The 24,349-nt window shown below is 40.5% G+C and overlaps 1 protein-coding gene across 2 annotated transcripts in view; it reads left to right on the top strand.

Moving 5' to 3' along the window:
- IFT74 (intraflagellar transport 74) overlaps nt 1–24,349 on the top strand; it is a 414,649-nt gene that overhangs the window by 273,441 nt on the left and 116,859 nt on the right. The window lies entirely within an intron of this gene.

The following is a 24,349-nucleotide window of genomic DNA, read 5'->3' as shown; positions in this document are numbered from 1 at the left end:
ATACATCAATTTATGGTGTACTGTAAAATAAAGTAAAGCATTGCATCAAAATGCAAGGCAGCCTTTAAAGGGACATAATACTCATATGCCAAATCACTTGAAAGTGATGCATCATAACTGTAAAAAGCTGACATGAAAATATCACATGACTATCTCTATGTAAAAAACGAAGATATTTTACTTCAAAATGTATTCAGCTCACCAGAGTAAGTGCTCTGTAAACAGTTATACTTCAGTCGCTGTGTAGCTGCAAGTTGAGAAAAAAAGCCAATCAGCAGTGCTGAGGTAACGCTTTGCCTTTGCTGTGATCTCATTAAATTTCGTTGAAATATCATGAGATTTCAAAGAACCTACTTAAACTGAATAGAAAAATAACATGACTGTGCCTGCACATGACAGATGCACACTCCCTAGCTTGTCCTGGGACAAGTATCCTGACTGGCTGCTTAAAGTCTCTTTACAGTGGGGTGTGAATACTTAAAAATTTGAGGTAAAATAACTACCTTTTTTACATAGAGATATCCAGGTGATATTTTCTAGTCAGCTTTTTACAGCTATGCTGCATCAATTTCAAGTGCTTCAACCATTGTGGTATCATGTTCCTTTAAGTAAGTAAAGGGACATTTAATACTAAATACATTTATAAGCATAGTATTGAGGTTATTCCTCTCCTCCCTCTAGTCATGGGTGCCACCATGTTGAGATCTAGCTTTTACTACTTTGCAGTTCTGATGTGTTAGCATATGTGCAGCAACTTTCCTGCAGTGAAATCTAGGTTTCCAAATAGCGGCACCCATAATTACAGGGAGGTGCATGAAATGTATTTTTCTTCTATAAGGTACGATGAGTCCACAGATTCATCCTTTACTTGTGGGATATTATCCTCCTGCTAACAGGAAGTGGCAAAGAGCACCACAGCAGAGCTGTCTATATAGCTCCTCCCTTAGCTCCACCCCCCCCAGTCATTCTCTTTGCCTATTCTAAGTACTAGGAAGGGTAAGGTGAAAGAGGTGATAAAATATTAGTTTTTAATTTCTTCAAGCAAGAGTTTTTTTGTTTTAAATGGTACCGGTGTGTACTATTTACTCTCAGGCAGCAGATGGATGAAGACTTCTGCCTGGAGGATGATGATCTTAGCATTTGTAACTAAGATCCAGTGCTGTTCCCACAGAGGCTGAGGAGTACAGGAAACTTCAGTGTGAAGAACGTTTTCATGCTATATAGCAGTGAGGTATGTTCAGTCATTTTTTTCTGGAGAGACTGTGTATTTCAGAAAGGCTGACAGTATCCCCATGAGGGTAAGGGTAAGCAGTAATCCTAAGAGCTATAGAAAGGCATTACTAAGCTTGCATAAGGGGCTAATTAAAAAATTGTTGACACTGAGTTTTGAATGTTTGTGGGCAAACGTTTTCTGAACTGGGAGTGCTAACGTTTTGTGGGCAATAACGTTTTTTTGGGCAACTTTATTGAGGGTACACTTGGCTTATTTTCTGGGTCTCAGAACCCACATGGCTAGTTTAAAACCGTTCTGGTGCGGTTCTTTGAGGCTGTAGAGACATTGAGTGAGATGGGCGGGGCCTATTTTCGCGCCTCAGATGCGCAGTTGTTTTCACTCAGCAAGCTCCAACTCCTGAGGGCCCTTGTGGATGTTTTGGGCCAAATCAAAGCTTTAACCCCATATTTACAATCCCTGAGGGCAGGTAGGTGCCACAGCAGGGCTGTGGCAAGGTGCTGGTTTTTTTTTTCCGTATTTAGGCCTTAATTCAATCCGGTTTGCACAATAAAGGGTTAAATGTTAAATTTTCTTGTGGGGCAAACTTAACTACACATAATGAGTCTGCTATCAAAAATTTGGAAAATTTGGTGCATTTTAAAGCAGTTTTGCAGAACGTGTATGCTTTTTTTAATCTTAAAGGCGCAGTACCGTTTTTTAAGATTGTTGTTTTTTTCACTAAATAAAGTGTTTTCATGCTTGTTTGTAGTCATTATTAGCCTGTTCAACATGTCTGACATTGAGGAAAGTCATAGTTCAATATGTTTAGAAGCCATTGTGGAACCCCCACTTAGAATGTGTCCCTCATGCACTGAAAGGTCAATAAATTGCAAAGAACATATTTTAGCTACTAAAAGTATGTCGCCGGATGATTCTCAGTCAGAAGGGAATCAGGTTATGCCATCTAATTCTCCCCAAGTGTCACAACGATTAACGCCCTCACATGCGACGCCAAGTACTTCTAGTGCGTCTAATTCTTTCACCCTGCAAGATATGGCCGCAGTTATGAATACTACCCTCACAGAGGTTTTATCTAAGCTGCCTGGGTTGCAGGGGAAGCGCAGTAGGTCTGGTGTGAGAACAAATGCTAAGCCCTCTGACGCTTTATTAGCCATATCCGATGTACCCTCACAATGTTCTGAGTTGGGGGTGAGGAATTTGCTGTCTGAGGGAGAGATTTCTGATTCAGGAAAGATGTTCCCTCAGACAGACTCAGATATGACGGCTTTTAAATTTAAACTAGAACACCTCCGCTTATTGCTCAGGGAGGTTTTAGCGACTCTGGATGATTGTGACCCTATTGTAGTTCCAGAGAAATTGTGTAAAATGGACAGATTTCTAGAGGTTCCTGCTTACACTGATGTTTTTCCGGTCCCTAAGAGGATTTCGGACATTGTTACTAAGGAGTGGAATAGACCAGGTATTCTGTTCGCTCCCCCTCCCTACTTTTAGGAAAATGTTTCCCATATCAGACACCATGCGGGACTCGTGGCAGATGGTCCCTAAGGTGGATGGAGCTATTTCTACCCTACCTATTGAGGACAGTTGTGCTTTCAAAGATCCTATGGATAAAAAATTAGAGGGTCTCCTAAAGAAAATATTTGTTCATCAGGGTTTTCTTCTCCAACCTATAGCGTGCATTGTTCCCGTAACTACTGCAGCTGCTTTTTGGTTCGAGGCTCTGCAGGAGGCTCTTCAGGTTGAGACCCCATTAGATGATATTCTGGATAGAATTAGGGCTCTCAAGCTAGCTAATTCTTTCATTACAGGTGCCGCTTTTCAACTGGCTAAATTAGCGGCAAAGAATTCAGGTTTTGCCATTTTAGAGCGTAGAGCGTTATGGCTTAAGTCCTGGTCTGCTGATGTGTCATTAAAATCTAAGCTTTTAGCCATCCCTTTCAAGGGTAAGACCCTATTCGGGCCTGAACTGAAAGAGATCATTTCAGACATCACTGGAGGGAAAGGCCATGCCCTTCCTCAGGATAATACAAATAAGATGAGGACCAAACAAAATAATTTTCTTTCCTTTCGAAACTTCAAAGGTGGTCCCACTACCTATTCCCCTGCTGCAAAGCAAGAGGGGAATTTTGCTCAATCCAAGTCAGTCTGGAGACCTAACCAAACTTGGAACAAAGGTAAACAGGCCAAGAAGCCCGCTGCTGCCACCAAGACAGCATGAAGGGGTAGCCTCCAAACCGGGACCGGATCTAGTAGGGGGCAGACTTTCTCTCTTTGCTCAGGCTTTGGCAAGAGACGTTCAGGACTCCTGGGCTTTAGAAATCGTAACCCAGGGGTATCTTCTAGATTTCAAAGATTCTCCTCCAAGGGAGAGATTCCATCTTTCTCAATTGTCTATAAACCAGACAAAAAGAGAGGCGTTCTTACGCTGTGTAGAAGACCTATATACCATGGGAGTGATCTGCCCAGTTCCGAAAACAGAACAGGGGACAGGGGTTCTACTCCAATCTGTTTGTGTTTCCCAAAAAAGAGGGAACCTTCAGACCAATTTTAGATCTCAAGATCATAAACAAATTCCTCAGAGTCCCATCCTTGGAGACCATTCGGACTATTTAACCAATGATCCATGAGGGTCAATATATGACCACCGTGGACTTAAAGGATGCGTATCTACACATCCCTATCCACAAAGATCATCACCAGTTCCTCAGGTTCGCCTTTCTGGACAAGCATTACCAGTTTGTGTCTCTTCCCTTCGGGTTGGCCACAGCTCCCAGAATTTTCACAAAGGTGCTAGGGTCCCTTCTGGCGGTTCTAAGGCCGCGGGGCATAGCAGTGGCGCCTTATCTGGACGATATCTTAATTCAGGTGTCGACTTACCAACTAGCCAAATCTCACACGGACATCGTGTTGGCTTTTCTAAGATCTCATGGGTGGAAGGTGAACGTAAAAAAGAGTTCACTTATCCCTCTCACAAGAGTTCCATTCCTGGGAACTCTGATAGATTCGGTGGACATGAAAGATTTTCTGACGGAGGTCAGGAAATCAAAGATTTTAACCACCTGCCGAGCTCTTCATTCCATTCCTCGGCCGTCAGTAGCGCAGTGTATGGAGGTAATCGGACTAATGGTAGCGGCAATGGACATAGTTCCGTTTGCTTGCTTGCATCTCAGACCACTGCAACTATGCATGCTCAAACAGTGGAATGGGGATTATGCAGATTTATCTCCTCAGATAAATCTGGATCAAGAGACCAGAGACTCTCTTTTTTGGTGGTTGTCACAGGATCATCTGTCCCAGGGAATGTGTTTCCGCAGGCCAGCATGGGTCATAGTGATGACGGACGCCAGCCTATTGGGCTGGGGTGCAGTCTGGAATTCCCTGAAAGCACAGGGTTTGTGGACTCAGGAGGAGGCTCTCCTCCCGATAAATATTCTAGAACTGAGAGCGATATTCAACGCGCTTCAGACGTGGCCTCAGCTGGCTTCGGCCAGATTCATAAGATTCCAGTCAGACAATATCACGACTGTAGTATATATCAATCATCGGGGGGGAACAAAGAGTTCTCTAGCGATGATAGAGGTTACCAAAATAATTCGATGGGCAGAGACTCACTCTTGCCATCTATCAGCAATCTGTATCCCAGGAGTGCAGAACTGGGAAGCGGATTTTCTAAGTCGTCCGACTTTTCATCCGGGGGAGTGGGGACTCCATCCAGAGGTGTTTGCACAATTGATTCAGCAATGGGGCACACCAGAATTGTATCTGATGGCGTCTCGTCAGAACACCAAACTTCCTTGTTACGGGTCCAGGTCAAGGAATCTTCAGGCAGTACTGATAGATGCTCTAGCAGTACCCTGGTCGTTTAACCTGGCTTATGTGTTTCCACCATTTCCTCTCCTTCCTCGTTTGATTGCCAGAATCAAACAGGAGAGAACTTTGGTGATTTTGATAGCACCTGCGTGGCCACGCAGGACTTGGTATGCAGACCTGGTGGACGTGTCATCTCTTCCACCATGGACTCTGCCACTGAGACAGGACCTTCTGATTCAAGGTCCGTTCCAGCATCCAAATCTAGTTTCTCTGCGGCTGACTGCTTGGAGATTGAATGCTTGATTTTATCCAAGCGGGGTTTCTCTGAGTCGGTCATAGATACCTTGATTCAGCCTCGAAAGCCTGTCACTAGGAAAATTTATCATAAGATATGGCATAAATATCTTTATTAGTGCGAATCCAAAGGCTACTCATGGAGTAAGATCAGGATTCCTAAGATTTTGTCCTTTCTCCAAGAAGGATTGGAGACAGGGCTATCAGCTAGTACCTTAATGGGACAGATATCTGCTTTATCAATTCTTCGGAACACGCGTCTGGCAGATGTTCCAGACGTTCAGTCGTTCTGTCAGGCTTTAGTTAGAATCAAGCCTGTGTTTAAACCTGTTGCTCCACCATGGAGTCTGAATTTAGTTCTTAAAGTTCTTCAAGGGGTTCCGTTTGAACCTATGCATTCCATAGATATTAAGCTTCTATCTTGGAAAGTTCTGTTTTTAGTTGCTATCTCTTCACCTCTCAGAGTTTCTGAACTATCTGCGTTGCAGTGCGACTCGCCTTATCTTGTTTTCCATGCTGATAAGGTGATTTTGCGTACCAAACCTGGATTCCTTCCTAAGGTTGTTACTAATAGGAATATCAATCAGGAAATTGTTGTTCCTTCTCTGTGTCCTAATCCTTCCTCTAAGAAGGAGCGTCTGTTGCACAACTTGGACGTGGTTTGTGCTTTTAAGTTTTACTTGCAAGCAACCAAGGATTTCCGTCAAACATCATCTTTGTTTGTTGTCAATTCTGGAAAACGTAGAGGTCAAAAAGCTACGGCTGCCTCTCTTTCTTTTTGGCTGAAAAGCATCATCCGTTTGGCATACGAGACTGCTGGACAGCAGCCTCCTGAAAGGATTACTGCTCACTCTACTAGAGCGGTGGCTTCCACATGGGCTTTTAAAAATGATGCTTCTGTTGAACAGATTTGTAAGGCTGCGACTTGGTCTTCGCTTCATACCTTTTCCAAATTTTACAAATTTGATACTTTTGCTTCTTTGGAGGCTATTTTTGGGAGAAAAGTTCTTCAAGCAGTGGTGCCTTCTGTTTTACCATCTGTCTTGTCCCTCCCGTTCATCCGTGTCCTGTAGCTTTGGTATTGTATCCCACAAGTAAAGGATGAATCCGTGGACTTGTCGTACCTTATAGAAGAAAAGTAAATTTATGCTTACCTGATAAATTAATTTCTTCTATGGTACGACGAGTCCACGGCCCGCCCTGTCATTTTAAGACAGATTATATTTTTTGATTTTAAACTTCAGTCACCTCTGCACCTTTTAGTTTCTCTTTTTTCTTCTTGTACCTTTGGTCGAATGACTGGGGGGGTAGAGCTAAGGGAGGAGCTATATAGACAGCTCTGCTGTGGTGCTCTTTGCCACTTCCTGTTAGCAGGAGGATAATATCCCACAAGTAAAGGATTAATCTGTGGACTCGTCGTACCATATAAGAAATTAATTTATCAGGTAAGCATAAATTTACTTTTTGTTGAATGTCCCTTTAACATTGCAGATTGCAACAGCATTGTTGATTTTATATGACAAAAAATTAAAACATATTGGCAACAAATCTCATTCTTTTTTTGTGTTATACTAAATATCCATGTGTATGTATAGAGAGGGAGATTATACTACCTACTAAGCTGAGCTAAAGAGGATATTTTGCTATACTTTCAAAGTAATATATGCCACCATAAATGTTTCAATAAAGCAATTTTTCAGTCAGATCTCCTAATTTAGCTCTATATCCAGATGTTTGCTTTAGGGTTACTGAAGTAATACGTGATGGTGTTAAGGAAATTCTTATTTTAAGCTGATGGTTGTAGAATGGTAGGCATATCTTAATGCAATAGTAACTCAATACATGAGCAAGGTATGTTCTTAAATTGCCATATTGGCCTAGATTCTAAAGAGTGTCTTGCCCAGAACTCACAATTTGCTGCACAATATCATTGCACATTTCTTTCTGGTTACCATTTTTAGTTTCTGCTAACATTGTTTCCTTTGAGCTTTTCCTTTTTTTTCTCATCTATTTTCTTTTGCTTCTGTTTCTTATTGGATTCTTATGTAGAAGGTAAGACTAAATTGTGGCAACAAGCTGTAGTTCAAATTGCATATCATATAGGAAGTAGTGTCCTTTTTATTAAATATAACCCATGTTACTATCCCCAGTAATAAAATACATTTAATGAAGGTAACAGTGGTTTTAGACAACATAATGCAAATTAAGAAATACTTCACCAGTTAAAGTGCTTCTCATACACACTCAAACCCTATTTCTCTCATGTTTTACTGTGACTGCAAATAATTGCAATGATTACACAAACAAGGGTGTTTTGTAAAGATATATAAAGAATTATCAAAATAAGTGGTTCCAATCAGGGCTGCCATAAGGGGGTGAAAGGGGTCACTGGCATCATTAGAATAAGAGGTACCCAAAGGCAGGATTAACATTAAGTTTGGGCGCATTGGTTGACTGGCAGCAGCTGTCCTACAGGAATGAATGAAGGAAACATTCAACAGCAGCTCAACAACTAAGCATAAAAGTTACTTGCCGGATGCCAAGCTGCTGCTGTTTGTTCCACCATTACTGCTAGTCCTGATAGGCTGACAAACCTCAATAGTGTGATGTCACACCACTCACCACCAATGAACTGCACCTCTGCCCCTCTAGCCTCCCTCTTCTTCCCCACACGGGGATCTTTCGTGGAAAGAGAGGGGCTAGCTAATGGTGTCAGGCAAGTCTGGAGAAAGCGGAGTGAGATTTTGTTAGGACTAGATATGTAAGTAATCAGTTTTTTTTTGTTTTGTTTTGCTTTATAATATTTGTAGTGTCTGTTGAGATGAGCATTATATAATCTTAAGTAGAAAGCATTGCTGGCTGCCTTGCACTTTATTTAGGGACCCTCCTTAGACAAAACTGGAAGGTGAAGTTACTTTTGAGCTTATTTGTTTGACCAGGGCCCCAAAATTTCAAGTGTTAGCCCTGGTGCCTAAAGTAAAATTTTAGCAAATTAAATGTACTTCTATTATCAAATTTACTTTATTCCCTTGTTATCCTTTGTTGGAAAGCAAATCTAGGTAGGCTTTGGAGCAGCAATGCTAGCTGGCAATTGGTGGCTACACATTTCTCTTGTCATAAGCTCGGAAAATATATTCTTCTAGCTCATAGTAGCACGTTGTTGCTCCGGTGCTGACTTTTCAACAAAGGATACCAAGAGTACAAAGCAAATTTTATGACAGAAGTAAATTGGAAAGTCTCTTAACCCCTTTGTGCCAGTACAATAATGTTCACATTGGAACAAAGTTATGATGTAAACACTATTAGTAAAAATTAAATCACGCGATTGTCGATGCAATCACGTGATTTCAAGGCTGGGATCGGATCATGGGACTGCCTACGCTGCTAGGCATGCCCCCCCCCCCAAGGCCGTATATGGTAAAAAAGAAGTTGGTAAGTCTAGACCAATACCTATGAGCTCAACTCTAAAAAGTATACTTTGATCTCCCTCACGCAGTTAAAGGATATGTGTGTAAAAAAGAAGGAAATAGAGTGGAGCTCAGGTAGTATATATATTTCTCAGATATACAAATAATCAGTGGTAAGATCACAGCATACAAGTCTGTCATAGATGTAGATACATCCGTCAAGAGGTCCGGTAAGAGATTTGATAAAAGAACTGACCGGTCAGTACAGATACTTTGGTGCTTGTAGCACTTTCTGAGACTTTAAAAGCATTTGTATACAAGCTATAACAGGAACTGGGAAAAGATTTATCTTTGTCTTTACCAATAGTGGTTATAAACACCCCAAAAAAGGATATATCTGCGTTTTTCTAAAAGTGATCCTAAAAAGACTGAATAATTATCAGTGGTGGATAACGATTAACATACATATATACACACAGAAGCATTTGTCTTCTCAACTGAATTGTGCCATTATTTTCTCAATCTATGTACATTTGTTAGAAAAGCAATATTTATTGTATGGATTATACTCTGATATTTTCATATAGATGTTCTAAGTAACTAATATTGATTTTTTTAGCTCATATTGATTACGCTCTTTTATATTTATATTTGTATCTTTAGGATGAATTTTTAGATTACGCTCTTTTTTATTTATATTTGTAGCTTTAAGATGAATTTTTAGAATAGAGGTTTTTTTAGCGATGTGGCCACATCTTGATTTCTAACATATCTATTTTGAATCATTTAGTACTATTATCAGATTGTTTCTTAGTTTCATTTTATATTATTATATGTAATTCATTAAATATTTGCATTATTTGCACCACCTAGTCAGTTCAGTTATTTATTTTTTCTTTATACCTAATAGGAATTTTGGCGTTGTCTAAGGGATTGAAGTTATTATTTTTTGTCTTTTTTATCTATTGCATAGTTTGCATATATTCTTATTCAAGGGTTTACCGATTATTTGTATATCTGAGAAATATATATACTACCTGAGCTCTGCCTAGAGCGCCACTCTATTTCCTTCTTTTTTACACACAAGGCCGTATATGGTAGGACATTCCTTGCCGTCCTAACTGCGTTAAATCCCAGCACTGTTAGGACGGCATGAAGGGGTTAATATTGCATGCTCTATCTGAATCATAAACTTTTGACATTTGTGTGCCTTTAAGGAATGCTTTGCACAAATATTAATAGAATCATTTAAATTATCACTGTATTATCTCCTACTGCATGGGTTAGCTGTCCATGTGACCTTAATTAAGAGGTGTCTTTGACCAGATGGGCCTTTTTGTTTTAGGCCACTTATAGTTAAAGGGACACTATACCCAAACATTTTATTTTATGATTAAGGTAGAGAATACAATTTTAAACAACATTCCAATTTACTTCTATTACCCAATTTGCTTCATTCTTTAGATATACATTAATGAAGAAATAGCAATGCTCACGGTGAACCAATCACAGGAGGCATCTAAGTGCAGCTACCAATCAGCAGATACTAAGCATATCTAGATATGCTTTTCAGCAAAGAATATCAAGAGAATGAAGCAAAATAGATAATAGAAGTAAATTAGAAAGTTGTTTATAATTGTATGCTCTTTCTAAATCATGAAAGAAAAAAATTGTGTTTCATGTCCCTTTAAGTGGTATTTAACATGTATTTTTTATTTAGGTTTTCTCAGCTGAAGGATGGTGTTCCTAGAAAAAAAATATGTTTCAATGTCTTTACTACTTTGGATTGCTGTGCTGCTTCCCCCGTGTATCTTACAAATCACCTATGGTTCAGGTTTTCTTCTGATACATCTCTATTACATAATCTGATTGGGGCTTTATGGTGTTGAGTGGGTTTTCGCTGTGGTTAGTGACGCTCACGTATAAGACCACTCTGACAGGCTGTTTTTTATTTTAATAAAGATTCAGTTCATTTTTGTATTTTATCAAACTCCCTTACTGTATTTATTTTAGTGAGTTTTTGCAAATATATTCCTTGTGTTATTTATCTTAATATTTCTCTCTATTTTTAGAGATATTTGTTTTAGACATTTTTTTTATTATCATCTATCTAGTATTTAGCTGCTATTTATCTGTTGTGCCCCCTAATACCCCCACATTCACTTCCTCATTTATGTTGTGTTATCATCCTCTGCCATGTAGATTAGTCATACTTTCCTGGCTACATTTTGGCTCCTCTATATATTTTTTCCCCAATGAACATGTCTCAGGAAAGAAAGGGGCCAGATACTTAAACATTCCCAGTGGCATATTCGAATGTAAAGAAGGATGGTTTATGGATTGTTAATATTTGCACTGTTAGTGAGACTAAGATTCCCAGGTAAGGACTGTATAAACTGTTTTATGCTTGTACTACAGGTGTAATTGGTTCTCACATGGAAGATACTGCTAGAGTGGATTTTGTGAGCTTTGGATAACCCTTGTGCTGTTAAAAAGATCAGAAAGTAAAAATTAATAGAGCATATAGTTATAGCACACTTTTACATTCACTTGTATTATAAATGTTCTCTGTTCTCTTGCTATCCTTTGTTGAAAAGCACAGGTGCACATATTCAGCAGCAATGCATACTGGGAGCTAGCTGGAGTTTAGATGATCTTGTCATTGGTTCACCAGATATATTCCGCTCCCAGTTCCCAGTAGAGCTGACTTTAACCTGTTTGCAGGGGTTAAACACGTGTTACGAAAATGGATCAATAATAAAATTTTACAGCAGGTTTTTTTTTTGTGTGGGGGTATTTGTTTTCTCCAACATTGGTGTGTCCGGTCCACGGCGTCATCCATAATTTGTGGGAATATTCTCTTCCCCAACAGGAAATGGCAAAGAGCACAGCAAAAGCTGTCCATATAGTCCCTCCCAGGCTCCGCCCCCCCCCAGTCATTCTCTTTGCCGCTCTAACAAGTAGCATCTCCACGGAGATGGTGAAGAGTATGTGGTGTTTAATTGTAGTTTTTTATTCTTCTATCAAGAGTTTGTTATTTTAAAATAGTGCTGGTATGTACTATTTACTCTAAAACAGAAAGAGATGAAGAGTTCTGTTTATAAGAGGAGTATGATTTTAGCAGCAGTAACTAAAATCGATTGCTGTTCCCACACAGGACTGTTGAGCTGAGAGAACTTCAGTTGGGGGGAACAGTTTGCAGACTTTTCTGCTTAAGGTATGACTAGCCATTATTCTAACAAGACTGTGTAATGCTGGAAGGCTGTCATTTTTCCCTCATGGGGATCGGTAAGCCATTTTCTTAGACTCAAACAGAATAAAGGGCTTATTATGGTCTATAAACTGGTAGACACTTTTATGGGCTAAATCGATTGATTTATTTAGGTATTATATGCAGTTTGAAGTTGAATTTCACACTTTTATAACTTTGAGGAACGTTTTTTACGCCAGGCACTTGTTTAGACACCTTCCCAGTCAGGAAGGGCCTTTCTCTGTAGTAGGCAGAGCCTCATTTTCGCGCCATTACTGCGCAGTTACTTTTGAGAACAGTACATGCTGCTGCATGTGTGTGGGTCTGGAATTCACTGAAAAGGTTCCTAGAAGGCTTCATTTGGTATTGTATACCCCCCTGGGATTGGTGAAGTCGCAGCAAAGGCTGGGGCTGGGACTGTAAGGGGGTTAAAATTGTAAACGGCTCCGGTTTCCACATTTTAAGGGTTAACAGCCTGAAATTTGGGGTGCAATACTTTGAATGCTTTAAGACACTGTGGTGAAAATTTGGTAAAGATTGGATAATTCCTTCATAGTTTTTCACATATTCAGTAATAAAGTGTGCCCTGTTTAACATTTAAAGAGACAGTAACGGTTTTGTTTTAAAACGGTTTTTGTACTTTATTAACCAGTTTAAGCCTGTTTAACATGTCTGTGCCTTCAGATAGATCATGTTCTGTATGTATGGAAGCCAATGTGACTCCCCCTTCTAATATGTGTGATAATTGTGCCATAGCGTCCAAACAAAGTAAGGACAGTACTGTCACAAATAGTAAAGTTGCCCAAGATGATTCCTCAGATGAAGGAAGTAGACATAGTTCTACATCATCTCCTTCTGTGTCTACACCAGTTTTGCCCACGCAGGAGACCCCTAGTACTTCTAGCGCGCCAATGCTTGTTACTATGCAACAATTGACGGCAGTAATGGATAACTCCATAGCAAATATTTTATCCAAAATGCCAGCATTTCAGAGAGAGCGCGATTGCTCTGTTTTAAACACTGTAGAGCAGGAGGGCACTGATGATAATTTTTCTGTCATACCCTCACACCAATCTGAAGTGGCAATGAGAGAGGTTTTGTCAGATGGGGAAATTTCTGATACAGGAAGAATTTCTCAGCAGGCAGAACCTGATGTTGTGACATTTAAATTTAAATTAGAGCATCTACGCGCATTGCTTAAAGAGGTGCTATCTACTCTGGATGATTGTGACAATCTGGTCATCCCAGAAAAATTGTGCAAGATGGACAAGTTCCTTGAGGTCCCGGTGCACCCTGATGCTTTTCCAATACCCAAACGGGTGGCGGACATAGTGAATAAGGAGTGGGAGAAGCCAGGCATACCTTTTGTCCCTCCTCCTATATTTAAGAAATTATTCCCTATGGTCGACCCCAGAAAGGACTTATGGCAAACAGTCCCTAAGGTCGAGGGGGCTGTTTCTACACTAGCCAAACGCACGACCATTCCTATTGAGGACAATTGTGCTTTCAAAGATCCTATGGATAAAAAATTGGAGGGTTTGCTTAAAAAGATTTTTGTACAGCAAGGTTACCTCCTTCAACCTATTTTGTGTATTATTCCTGTCACTACAGCGGCGTGGTTCTGGTTCGAGGAACTGGAAAAGTCGCTCAGTAGGGAGACTCCATATGAGGAAGTCATGGACAGAATTCACGCACTTAAGTTAGCTAATTCCTTTATTTTAGATGCCGCTCTGCAGTTAGCGAGATTAGCGGCGAAAAATTCAGGGTTTGCAATTGTGGCGCGCAGAGCGCTCTGGCTAAAGTCTTGGTCGGCGGATGTATCTTCCAAGACAAAATTGCTTAATATCCCTTTCAAAGGTAAGACCCTTTTTGGGCCAGAATTGAAAGAAATTATTTCAGACATCACTGGGGGTAAGGGCCATGCCCTCCCACAAGATAGGCCTTTCAAGGCTAAGAATAAGTCTAATTTTCGTTCCTTTCGCAATTTCAGGAACGGACCGGCCTCCAACTCTGCAGCCTCTAGACAAGAGGGTAACGCTTCCCAGACTAAACCAGCTTGGAAACCGATGCAAGGCTGGAACAAGGGTAAACAGGCCAAGAAGCCTGCTGCTGCTACCAAGACAGCATGAAGGGGTAACCCCCGATCCGGGACCGGATCTAGTAGGGGGCAGACTCTCTCTCTTTGCTCAGGCTTGGGCAAGAGATGTTCAGGATCCCTGGGCACTAGAATTAGTCTCTCAGGGTTATCTTCTAGAATTCAAGGAACTACCCCCAAGGGGAAGGTTCCACATGTCTCGCTTATCTTCAAACCAAATAAAGAGACAGGCATTCTTACATTGTGTAGAAGACCTGTTAAAGATGGGAGTGATACACCCAGTTCCAACGGTGGAACAAGGTCAGGGGTTTTACTCAAATCTGTTTGTAGTTCCCAAGAAAGAGGGAACTTTCAGACCAATTCTGGATTTAAAAATTCTAAACAAATTTCTCAGAGTTCCATCGTTCAAAATGGAAACCATTCGAATGATTTTACCTACAATCCAGGAGGGTCAGTTTATGACTACCGTGGATTTAAAGGATGCATATCTACATATTCCTATCCACAAAGATCATTATCAGTTCCTAAGGTTCGCCTTTCTGGACAAGCATTACCAGTTCGTGGCTCTCCCATTCGGGCTAGCCACTGCTCCAAGGATTTTCACAAAGGTGCTCGGGTCCCTTCTAGCGGTTCTAAGACCAAGGGGTATTGCAGTGGCACCTTACCTGGACAACATCCTAATCCAAGCGTCGTCTCTTTCCAAAGCAAAGGCTCATACAGACATTGTTCTAGCCTTTCTCAGATCTCACGGGTGGAAGGTGAACATAGAAAAGAGTTCCCTGTCTCCGTCAACAAGAGTTCCCTTCTTGGGAACAATAATAGATTCTTTAGAAATGAAGATTTTCCTAACAGATGTCAGAAAGTCAAAGCTTCTAAACGCTTGTCAAGTTCTTCACTCTATTCTGCAGCCTTCCATAGCTCGGTGCATGGAAGTAGTAGGGTTGATGGTTGCAGGAATGGACATAGTTCCTTTTGCTCGAATTCATCTAAGACCATTACAACTGTGCATGCTCAAGCAGTGGAATGGGGACTATACAGACTTGTCTCCAATGATTCAAGTAGATCAGATGACCAGAGACTCACTCCGTTGGTGGCTAACCCAGGATCACCTGTCCCAGGGAATGAGCTTCCGCAGACCAGAGTGGGTTATCGTCACGACCGACGCCAGTCTATTAGGCTGGGGCGCGGTCTGGGATTCCCTGAAAGCTCAGGGTCTATGGTCTCGAGAAGAGTCTCTTCTCCCGATAAACATTCTGGAACTGAGAGCAATATTCAATGCTCTCCTGGCTTGGCCTCAACTAGCGAAGGCCAGATTCATAAGATTCCAGTCAGACAACATGACGACTGTTGCTTACATCAACCATCAGGGGGGAACAAGGAGTTCCTTGGCGATGAGAGAGGTGTCCAAAATCATCAAATGGGCGGAGGATCACTCCTGCCACCTATCTGCAATCCACATCCCAGGAGTAGACAACTGGGAGGCGGATTATCTGAGTCGTCAGACTTTCCATCCGGGGGAGTGGGAACTTCACCCGGAGGTGTTTGCCCAGTTGACTCAATTGTGGGGCATTCCAGACATGGATCTGATGGCGTCTCGTCAGAACTTCAAGGTTCCTTTCTACGGGTCCAGATCCAGGGATCCCAAGGCGACTCTAGTGGATGCATTAGTGGCGCCTTGGTCCTTCAACCTAGCTTATGCGTTTCCGCCGTTCCCTCTCCTTCCCAGGCTGGTAGCCAGGATCAAACAGGAGAAGGCCTCGGTGATTCTGATAGCTCCTGCGTGGCCACGCAGGACTTGGTATGCAGACCTGGTGAATATGTCATCGGCTCCACCATGGAAGCTACCTTTGAGACAGGATCTTCTAGTGCAAGGTCCATTCGAACATTCAAATCTAGTTTCTCTCCAGCTGACTGCTTGGAAATTGAACGCTTGATTTTATCCAAGCGCAGGTTTTCGGATTCAGTGATAGATACTTTGGTCCAAGCCAGAAAACCCGTGACTAGAAAGATTTACCATAAAATATGGAAAAGATATATCTGTTGGTGTGAATCCAATGGATTCTCATGGAATACGATTAAAATTCCCAGGATCCTCTCCTTTCTCCAAGAAGGTTTGGATAAGGGATTGTCAGCGAGTTCTCTAAAAGGACAGATTTCTGCTCTATCTGTCTTGTTACACAAACGACTGGCAGCTGTGCCAGATGTTCAAGCTTTTGTACAGGCTTTGGTCAGGATCAAGCCTGTTTACAGACCTTTGACTCCTCCCTGGAGTCTAAATTTAGTTCTTTCAGTTCTTCAAGGGGTTCCGTTTGAACCCTTACATTCCATAGATATCAAGTTATTATCTTGGAAAGTTCTGTTTTTGGTTGCTATTTCTTCTTTTAGAAGAGTTTCTGAATTATCTGCTTTGCAGTGTGACCCACCCTATCTGGTGTTCCATTCAGATAAGGTTGTTTTGCGTACCAAGCCTGGTTTTCTTCCAAAAGTTGTTTCCAACAAGAATATTAACCAGGAAATAGTTGTTCCTTCTTTGTGTCCGAATCCAGTTTCAAAGAAGGAACGTTTGTTACACAATTTAGATGTAGTCCGTGCTTTAAAGTTCTATTTAGAAGCAACAAAGGATTTCAGACAAACTTCTTCTCTGTTTGTCGTTTATTCTGGCAAGAGGAGAGGTCAAAAGGCTACTGCTACCTCTCTTTCCTTCTGGCTGAAAAGCATCATCCGATTGGCTTACGAGACTGCCGGACGGCAGCCTCCTGAACGAATCACAGCTCACTCTACTAGGGCTGTGGCTTCCACATGGGCCTTCAAGAACGAGGCTTCTGTTGATCAGATATGTAAGGCAGCGACTTGGTCTTCTCTGCCAAATTCTACAAATTTGATACTTTTGCTTCCTCTGAGGCTATTTTTGGGAGAAAGGTTTTGCAAGCCGTGGTGCCTTCTGTTTAGGTAACCTGATTTGCTCCCTCCCTTCATCCGTGTCCTGAAGCTTTGGTATTGGTTCCCACAAGTTATGGATGACGCCGTGGACCGGACACACCAATGTTGGAGAAAACAGAATTTATGCTTACCTGATAAATTACTTTCTCCAACGGTGTGTCCGGTCCACGGCCCGCCCTGTTTTTTTAATCAGGTTTGAAAAATTTCTTTCTTTATACACTACAGTCACCACGGCACCCTATAGTTTCTCCTTTTTTTCTACTATCCGTCGGTCGAATGACTGGGGGGGGCGGAGCCTGGCAGGGACTATATGGACAGCTTTTGCTGTGCTCTTTGCCATTTCCTGTTGGGGAAGAGAATATTCTCACAAGTTATGGATGACGCCGTGGACCGGACACACCGTTGGAGAAAGTAATTTATCAGGTTCCTATACAGATTATGGTTCAGTCTCCTCTAAAAGGAACCATTCTTGCAGAAATTCTTCTTTCTTATCATTTTTTGAGAAGGAAAAGAAGGAAAGTGCTGTGGATAGAGTATGACAAATATTGGTGGAAAAGGTTTATCCCGTTTCTTGTGGGGTATTTGCGCTTATTTTCAAAGATTGGCTTTAGCCTAGTCAGAAGTTTTATTCCGCTAGTAGAGATAAATCGCCTTATATTTCTTGAATCAGGGAGAATTTTTTTGAAGTAAATATTCCTAATTCAACCTTCTATAAGTGTTAAACTGATACTTTAAAAGAAGATACTTCACTTAATGATCATGGATAAAAAAACATTTTGAAATGCAATTTTTTAAAAATATTTTCTAAGTTTCTTGGTCTCTTTCACCAGAATCTATCCGTGTACCTGGTATTTGTTGCTGTGATCTTCAACTATCACATAATCCATCTTATTAGACATTCTTGCTTTGGTTCTGACTTTCCATAAGTATTTGTTAGCCGCAATGCAGTATTTGTTACAATCGGAAATCCAATAGATATGGTAATCAGATCTACAGACTGTCATCTCTTTTTCAGATTATGCTTGTTTTAATGCTCTATGTATCTATCTAAGTAGTTCTATATATATAGGAGTTCAGCAACAAAATTAATCCAGGTAGCCTTGATTTCTCATTTGCAATAAAACTTCACCTATTTTTTCTTCATATTAAAAACAGGAGCAATTCAAACCATAGTCACCAAACACAGATGTTTTACGTGTTTCGGCTCACACCATAACCTCTAGAACTAATTATACTATCAACATATTAAAACCCTTAAGGACCAGAGATGTACCCTGTATGTTCTTGGTCTTTCTATGGGGATTGAACTTTTAATAGTGCAGTCTCGACGCCAGTATTAAGATATTTTTCGGTGGGCAGCAGGAAGGAGGGAGGGCATAATAGTGCGGTCACACCGCTCGCGGCAGGACCCTTGCTATTATACCCAAGAAAACTTTTAACGACCAGCGACGTACAAGTGGTGCTCTTTTTAGCACTTTACCTCAAGTGCAGTCACCACCAGAAGTAGACTTTTAACACATGCGGTTTAACACGCATATTACAAGTTGAAAGTTAAAGCAATAGTGACCACGTGACAACTTCCTAACTATCACAGAACACCGGTATATGCAATTCAGGAAGTGTTTCTATAATATGAAATGCAGAGCATTCCATGAAGGATATAATCATAGTAAATATTAAAGGTACAGAAACATGGTTTACAAGCCTTGCTGTATATAACATACATAATAATATTTTTGCAAACCGCTTCCATTGTTTGTGTTTGTCTGTTCTTAACATGAATTTGTTAATTGTAGTAGTGACAGGTGTGTTACATCACAGGTAAAGGGGAAAGACTTCTGGGTATAAAAGTAGTAAGTGTTGCATTGTGCAGTGTTGGGGAGCACATTGTTGTCTAAATAAAGGCTCCTGTTGGAGCCGAAACATTGTCTTTTTTGCATTGAATTGAATAAAGATTTTTTTTTAAGACCTGTGAATGGTCGAATCATCAAATTTTATATATATATATATATATATATATATATATATATATATATATATATATATATATATAGTATATATACACAGTCGAATGCAAAAGTTTAGGCACCCCTGACAATTTCCATGATTTTCCTTTATAAATAATTGGGTGTTTGGATCAGCAATTTCATTTTGATCTATCAAATAACTGAACGACACAGTAATATTTCAGTAGTGAAATTAGGTTTATTGGATTAACAGAAAATGTGCAATATGCATAAAAACGAAATTAGACAGGTGCATAAATTTGGGCACCCCAACAGAAATATTGCGATAATATTTAGTAAAGCCTCCTTTAGCAGAAATAACAGCCTCTAGACGCTTCCAATAGCCTGTAATGAGTGTCTGGATTCTGGATGAAGGTATTTTGGACCATTCCTCCTTGCAAAACATCTCCAGTTCAGTTAGGTTTGATGGTTGCCGAGCATGGATAGTCCACTTCAAATCACCCCACAGAGTTTCAATGATATTCAGGTCTGGGGACTGGGATTGCCATTCCAGAAAATTGTACTTGTTCCGCTGCATAAATGCCAGAGTAGATTTTGAGCAGTTTTTGGGTCGTTATCTTGTTTAAATATCCAGCTCCGGCGTAGCTTCAACTTTGTGACTGATTCCTCAACATTATTCTAAAGTATCTGCTGATATTGAGTGGAATCTATGCGACCCTCAACTTTAACAAGATTCCCAGTACGGGAACTGGCCACACAGCCCCACAGCATGATGGAACATCCACCAAATTTTACTGTGGCTAGCAAGTGTTTGTCTTGGAACGCTGTGTTCTTTTGCCGCCATGCATAACGCCCCTTGTTATGACCAAATAACTCAATTTGATTTCATCAGTCCACAGCACCTTCTTCCAAAATGAAGCTGGCTTGTCCAAATGTGCGTTTGCATATCTCAAGCGACTCTGTTTGTGGCGTGTGTGCAGAAAAGGGTTCTTCCGCATCACTCTCCCATACGATGAATTGTTGAACGATGCACAGTGACACCATCTGCAGCAATATGGTGTTGTAGGTCTTTGGAGGTGGTCTGTGGGCTGTTTTTGCCCATTCTCACCATCCTTTGCCTCTTTCCAATATTTTACTTCTGGTCTTAACAAGAACTGTGCCTGTGGTCTTCTATTTCCTCACTATGTTCCTCACAGTGGACACTGACAGCTTAAATCTCTGCAATAGCTTTCTGTAGCCTTCCCCTAAACCATAATGTTGAACAATCTTTGTTTTCAGGTCATTTGAGAGTTGTTTTAAGGCCCCCATGTTGCCACTCTTCAGAGGAGAGTCAAAGAGAACAGCAACTTGCAATTGGCCACCTTAAATACCCTTTCTCATGATTGGATGCACCTGTCTATGAAGTTCAATGCTTAATGGGCTCACCAAACCAATTGTGTGTTCCAATTAATCAGTGCTAGGTAGCTACAGGTATTCAAATCAACAAAATGACAAGGGTGCCCAAATTTATGCACCTGTCTAATTTCGTTTTGATGCATCTTGCACATTTTCTGTTAATCCAATAAACCTCAGTTCATTACTGAAATATTACTGTGTTCTTCAGTTATTTGATAGATCAAAATGAAATTGCTGATCCAAACACCCAATTATTTATAAATGAAAATCATGGAAATTGTCAGGGGTGCCTAAACTTTTGCATACAACTATATATGCCTTATTCCTGGGTTTTAATAAATATATAATGAGTTTAAACTTGCATGTGTATATTTAACAATCAAACTATAGTGAGTAAATTGGTTTAAATCATTTTGAATGATGATTGCGCCAAATGGATGTCCAATAAAACATATTCCTAGCAGATTTTCTAGTTACTTGGAAATATACATTTTTCTGACTTGTATTCATAGGGACAGAGAAAGGAGTAGAAAGAACAGTCTTCCCTTGGATAGAAGGGAAGCCAGCAAGACATCCCACAGCTGCAAGGAAACCCAAGCAGTGAGTCCCACTGGAATGTCTTATTGTTTTATTCAGGAGATTTAGGAAGGAGGATGCGGATGTAATTGATTTTGGGGAAATAGCTTTCTCAGCATTTAATATGCTCTCTTTTTTTTGTCAAGTGTGAACTAGCGTGATCTCAGAATAAAGAAGAAATTACCATTGCTTGTATTTCTTGATTTGTATAGTAATGAAATTTTTTATTCAAATTGAACTTTGAATAACAGAACATTGTCTTATTATACAAGTCTTGCATGCTTCTGAATGGCAACTTTAACAGTTACCTTTGCAACATGTTATTAACTCCCTCAGTCCCAGAAATTTTAGATAAAGACTTGTTTAAAGTATTGGAGAATTTTTAGCATTTTTCTATCACTCCATTTATAGAGAAATAGAGCCTTGGGTTTTTTATTTTTTTTATTTACCTATCAAAACTATATATTTTATCTTAGTAGACAACTCATGGAGGCCTATTTATCAAATGTCAGTCGGACCTGATCTGACAGTGCGGATCAGGTACGACAAACATCGCTGAATGCGGAGAGCAATACGCTCTCTGTATTCAGCATTGCACCAGCAGCTCTTGTGAGCTGCTGGTGAACGCCGCCCCCTGCAGACTCAGCAGGTGGGTGTCGATCAACCCGATCGTACTCGATCAGGTTGAATTGTGGCGATCTCTGTCCGCCTCATCAGAGCAGGCGGACAAGTTTATGGAGCAGCCGTCTTTCGGAGCTTGATAAATGGGCCTCATGGTATTGATCTAGGCCCATTTTGGTATATTTCATGCCACCGTTTCACTGCCAAATGCGATCAGATTATAATATTTAACTTTTTCACAAACTGTGGGTTTCTCACTGAAATAATTTACACACAACTTGTGCAGTCATAAGACAAAAGGTTGTAAAAGCTTCTCTGGGATCTCAGAAATAGCAGACATGCTATTTAGGGTTAATCAGGTAGCTTGTAAGATTAATTTTAGCTGTAGTGTAGAGATTACGCTCCGACCCTCTGATCCCTCTCAAACAGCTCCCTTCCTTCCCTCAACCCCACTGGTCACTACCATTTTAGGAACTTGCAGACTGTCTGCCTGTATAAAAAATTATTTTTATTTTTTTTTCACTGTAGGGATCGCTCCTCAATCATCTCACCACCCTGATCCCTCCGAAACAGCTCTCTAACCCTGCCCCCTCTAACTAGTAGCAGCCATATTATATAATGGTAGCTGTCTGCTAGTACCCAGTATATAGTATATTACTTACTTTTTAAAAAAAAAACTAATTAATAAAAACAAATTTCTGTAATGTAGCTTTACCCGCTCACAAGCGATTGTCAACAGGAACACCCTCTTTCACCCATTTCTATAGCGAAGATAGCTCATCCCTCTACCTCCCTCTCCAAATATTTTCTTTGTAGCGTAAATAACCCTTCTCCCCCCCCCCCCGTCCCACCTCCCGCAATGTGCCACACGCTTCCCTCCTTCCCTCAAGCACAACTCACGGCATTACTGCAAGCCAATACAGACAGTGACACAATCAGTTCTTCCTCCACCATCAAAGCTGACAGCAGGGACCACACCATGAGCCAGTGTTGGATGTAGGTATTAGGTCAACACAGTACGCTGGGCAAAGTACCTAAGTCTATTTGCCTTAAGGGGTTAAAGGGGCTGTACCTTTTAATAAAAAAACTTCTCTGCAGTCTTGCAAAAAACTAAAATAATAAGTGAGTTGAAAAATTATTTTGAATACATTAACACGTTTGCTGCAAATGTATTCAATAGTCAAACTTCACCCACCATTTGAATTATTTGGAGGAGTCTATCTGGGCTTTTCACAAGCCTTGTTTTTTTGTGAGCAAAATATCATTTCTTTCATGTAATTAGCAAGAGTCCATGAGCTAGTGACGTATGGGATATACATTCCTACCAGGAGGGGCAAAGTTTCCCAAACCTCAAAATGCCTATAAATACACCCCTCACCACACCCACAATTCAGTTTTACAAACTTTGCCTCCTATGGAGGTGGTGAAGTAAGTTTGTGCTAGATTCTACGTTGATATGCGCTCCGCATCAAGTTGGAGCCCGGTTTTCCTCTCAGCGTGCAGTGAATGTCAGAGGGATGTGAGGAGAGTATTGCCTATTTGAATGCAGTGATCTCCTTCTACGGGGTCTATTTCATAGGTTCTCTGTTATCGGTCGTAGAGATTCATCTCTTACCTCCCTTTTCAGATCGACGATATACTCTTATTTATATACCATTACCTCTGCTGATTTTCGTTTCAGTACTGGTTTGGCTTTCTACAAACATGTAGATGAGTGTCCTGGGGTAAGTAAATCTTATTTTCTGTGACACTCTAAGCTATGGTTGGGCACTTTATTTATAAAGTTCTAAATATATGTATTCAAACATTTATTTGCCTTGACTCAGGATGTTCAACATTCCTTATTTTCAGACAGTCAGTTTCATATTTGGGATAATGCATTTGAATCAATCATTTTTTCTTACCTTAAAAATTTGACTCTTTTTTCCCTGTGGGCTGTTAGGCTCGCGGGGGCTGAAAATGCTTCATTTTATTGCGTCATTCTTGGCGCTGACTTTTTTGGCGCAAAAAATCTTTTCTGTTTCCGGCGTCATACGTGTCGCCGGAAGTTGCGTCATTTTTTTGACGTCCTTTTGCGCCAAAAATGTCGGCGTTCCGGATGTGGCGTCATTTTTTGCGCCAAAAAGCATTAGGCGCCAAATAATGTGGGCGTCTTATTTGGCGCTAAAAAAATATGGGCGTCGCTTTTGTCTCCACATTATTTCAGTCTCATTTTTTCTTTGCTTCTGGTTACTAGAAGCTTGTTTATTGGCATTTTTTCCCATTCCTGAAATTGTCATTTAAGGAATTTGATCAATTTTGCTTTATATGTTGTTTTTTCTCTTACATATTGCAAGATGTCTCACGTTGCATCTGAGTCAGAAGATACTTCAGGAAAATTGCTGTCTAGTGCTGGAACTACCAAAGCTAAGTGTATCTGCTGTAAACTTTTGGTAGCTATTCCTCCGGCTGTTGTTTGTACTAATTGTCATGACAAACTTGTTAATGCAGATAATATTTCCTTTAGTAATGTACCATTGCCTGTTGCAGTTCCTTCAACATCTAAGGTGCAGAATGTTCCTGATAACATAAGAGATTTTGTTTCTGAATCCATCAAGAAGGCTATGTCTGTTATTTCTCCTTCTAGTAAACATAAAAAATCTTTTAAAACTTCTCTCTCTACAGATGAATTTTTAAATGAACATCATCATTCTGATTCTGATGACTCTTCTGGTTCAGAGGATTCTGTCTCAGAGATTGATGCTGATAAATCTTCTTATT

This window comes from Bombina bombina, chromosome 2 (assembly GCF_027579735.1).
Source record: "Bombina bombina isolate aBomBom1 chromosome 2, aBomBom1.pri, whole genome shotgun sequence".
NCBI lineage: Eukaryota > Metazoa > Chordata > Amphibia > Anura > Bombinatoridae > Bombina > Bombina bombina.
The sequence above is the reverse complement of the archived record's forward strand: the minus strand, read 5'-3'. Positions and strand labels throughout refer to the sequence as shown.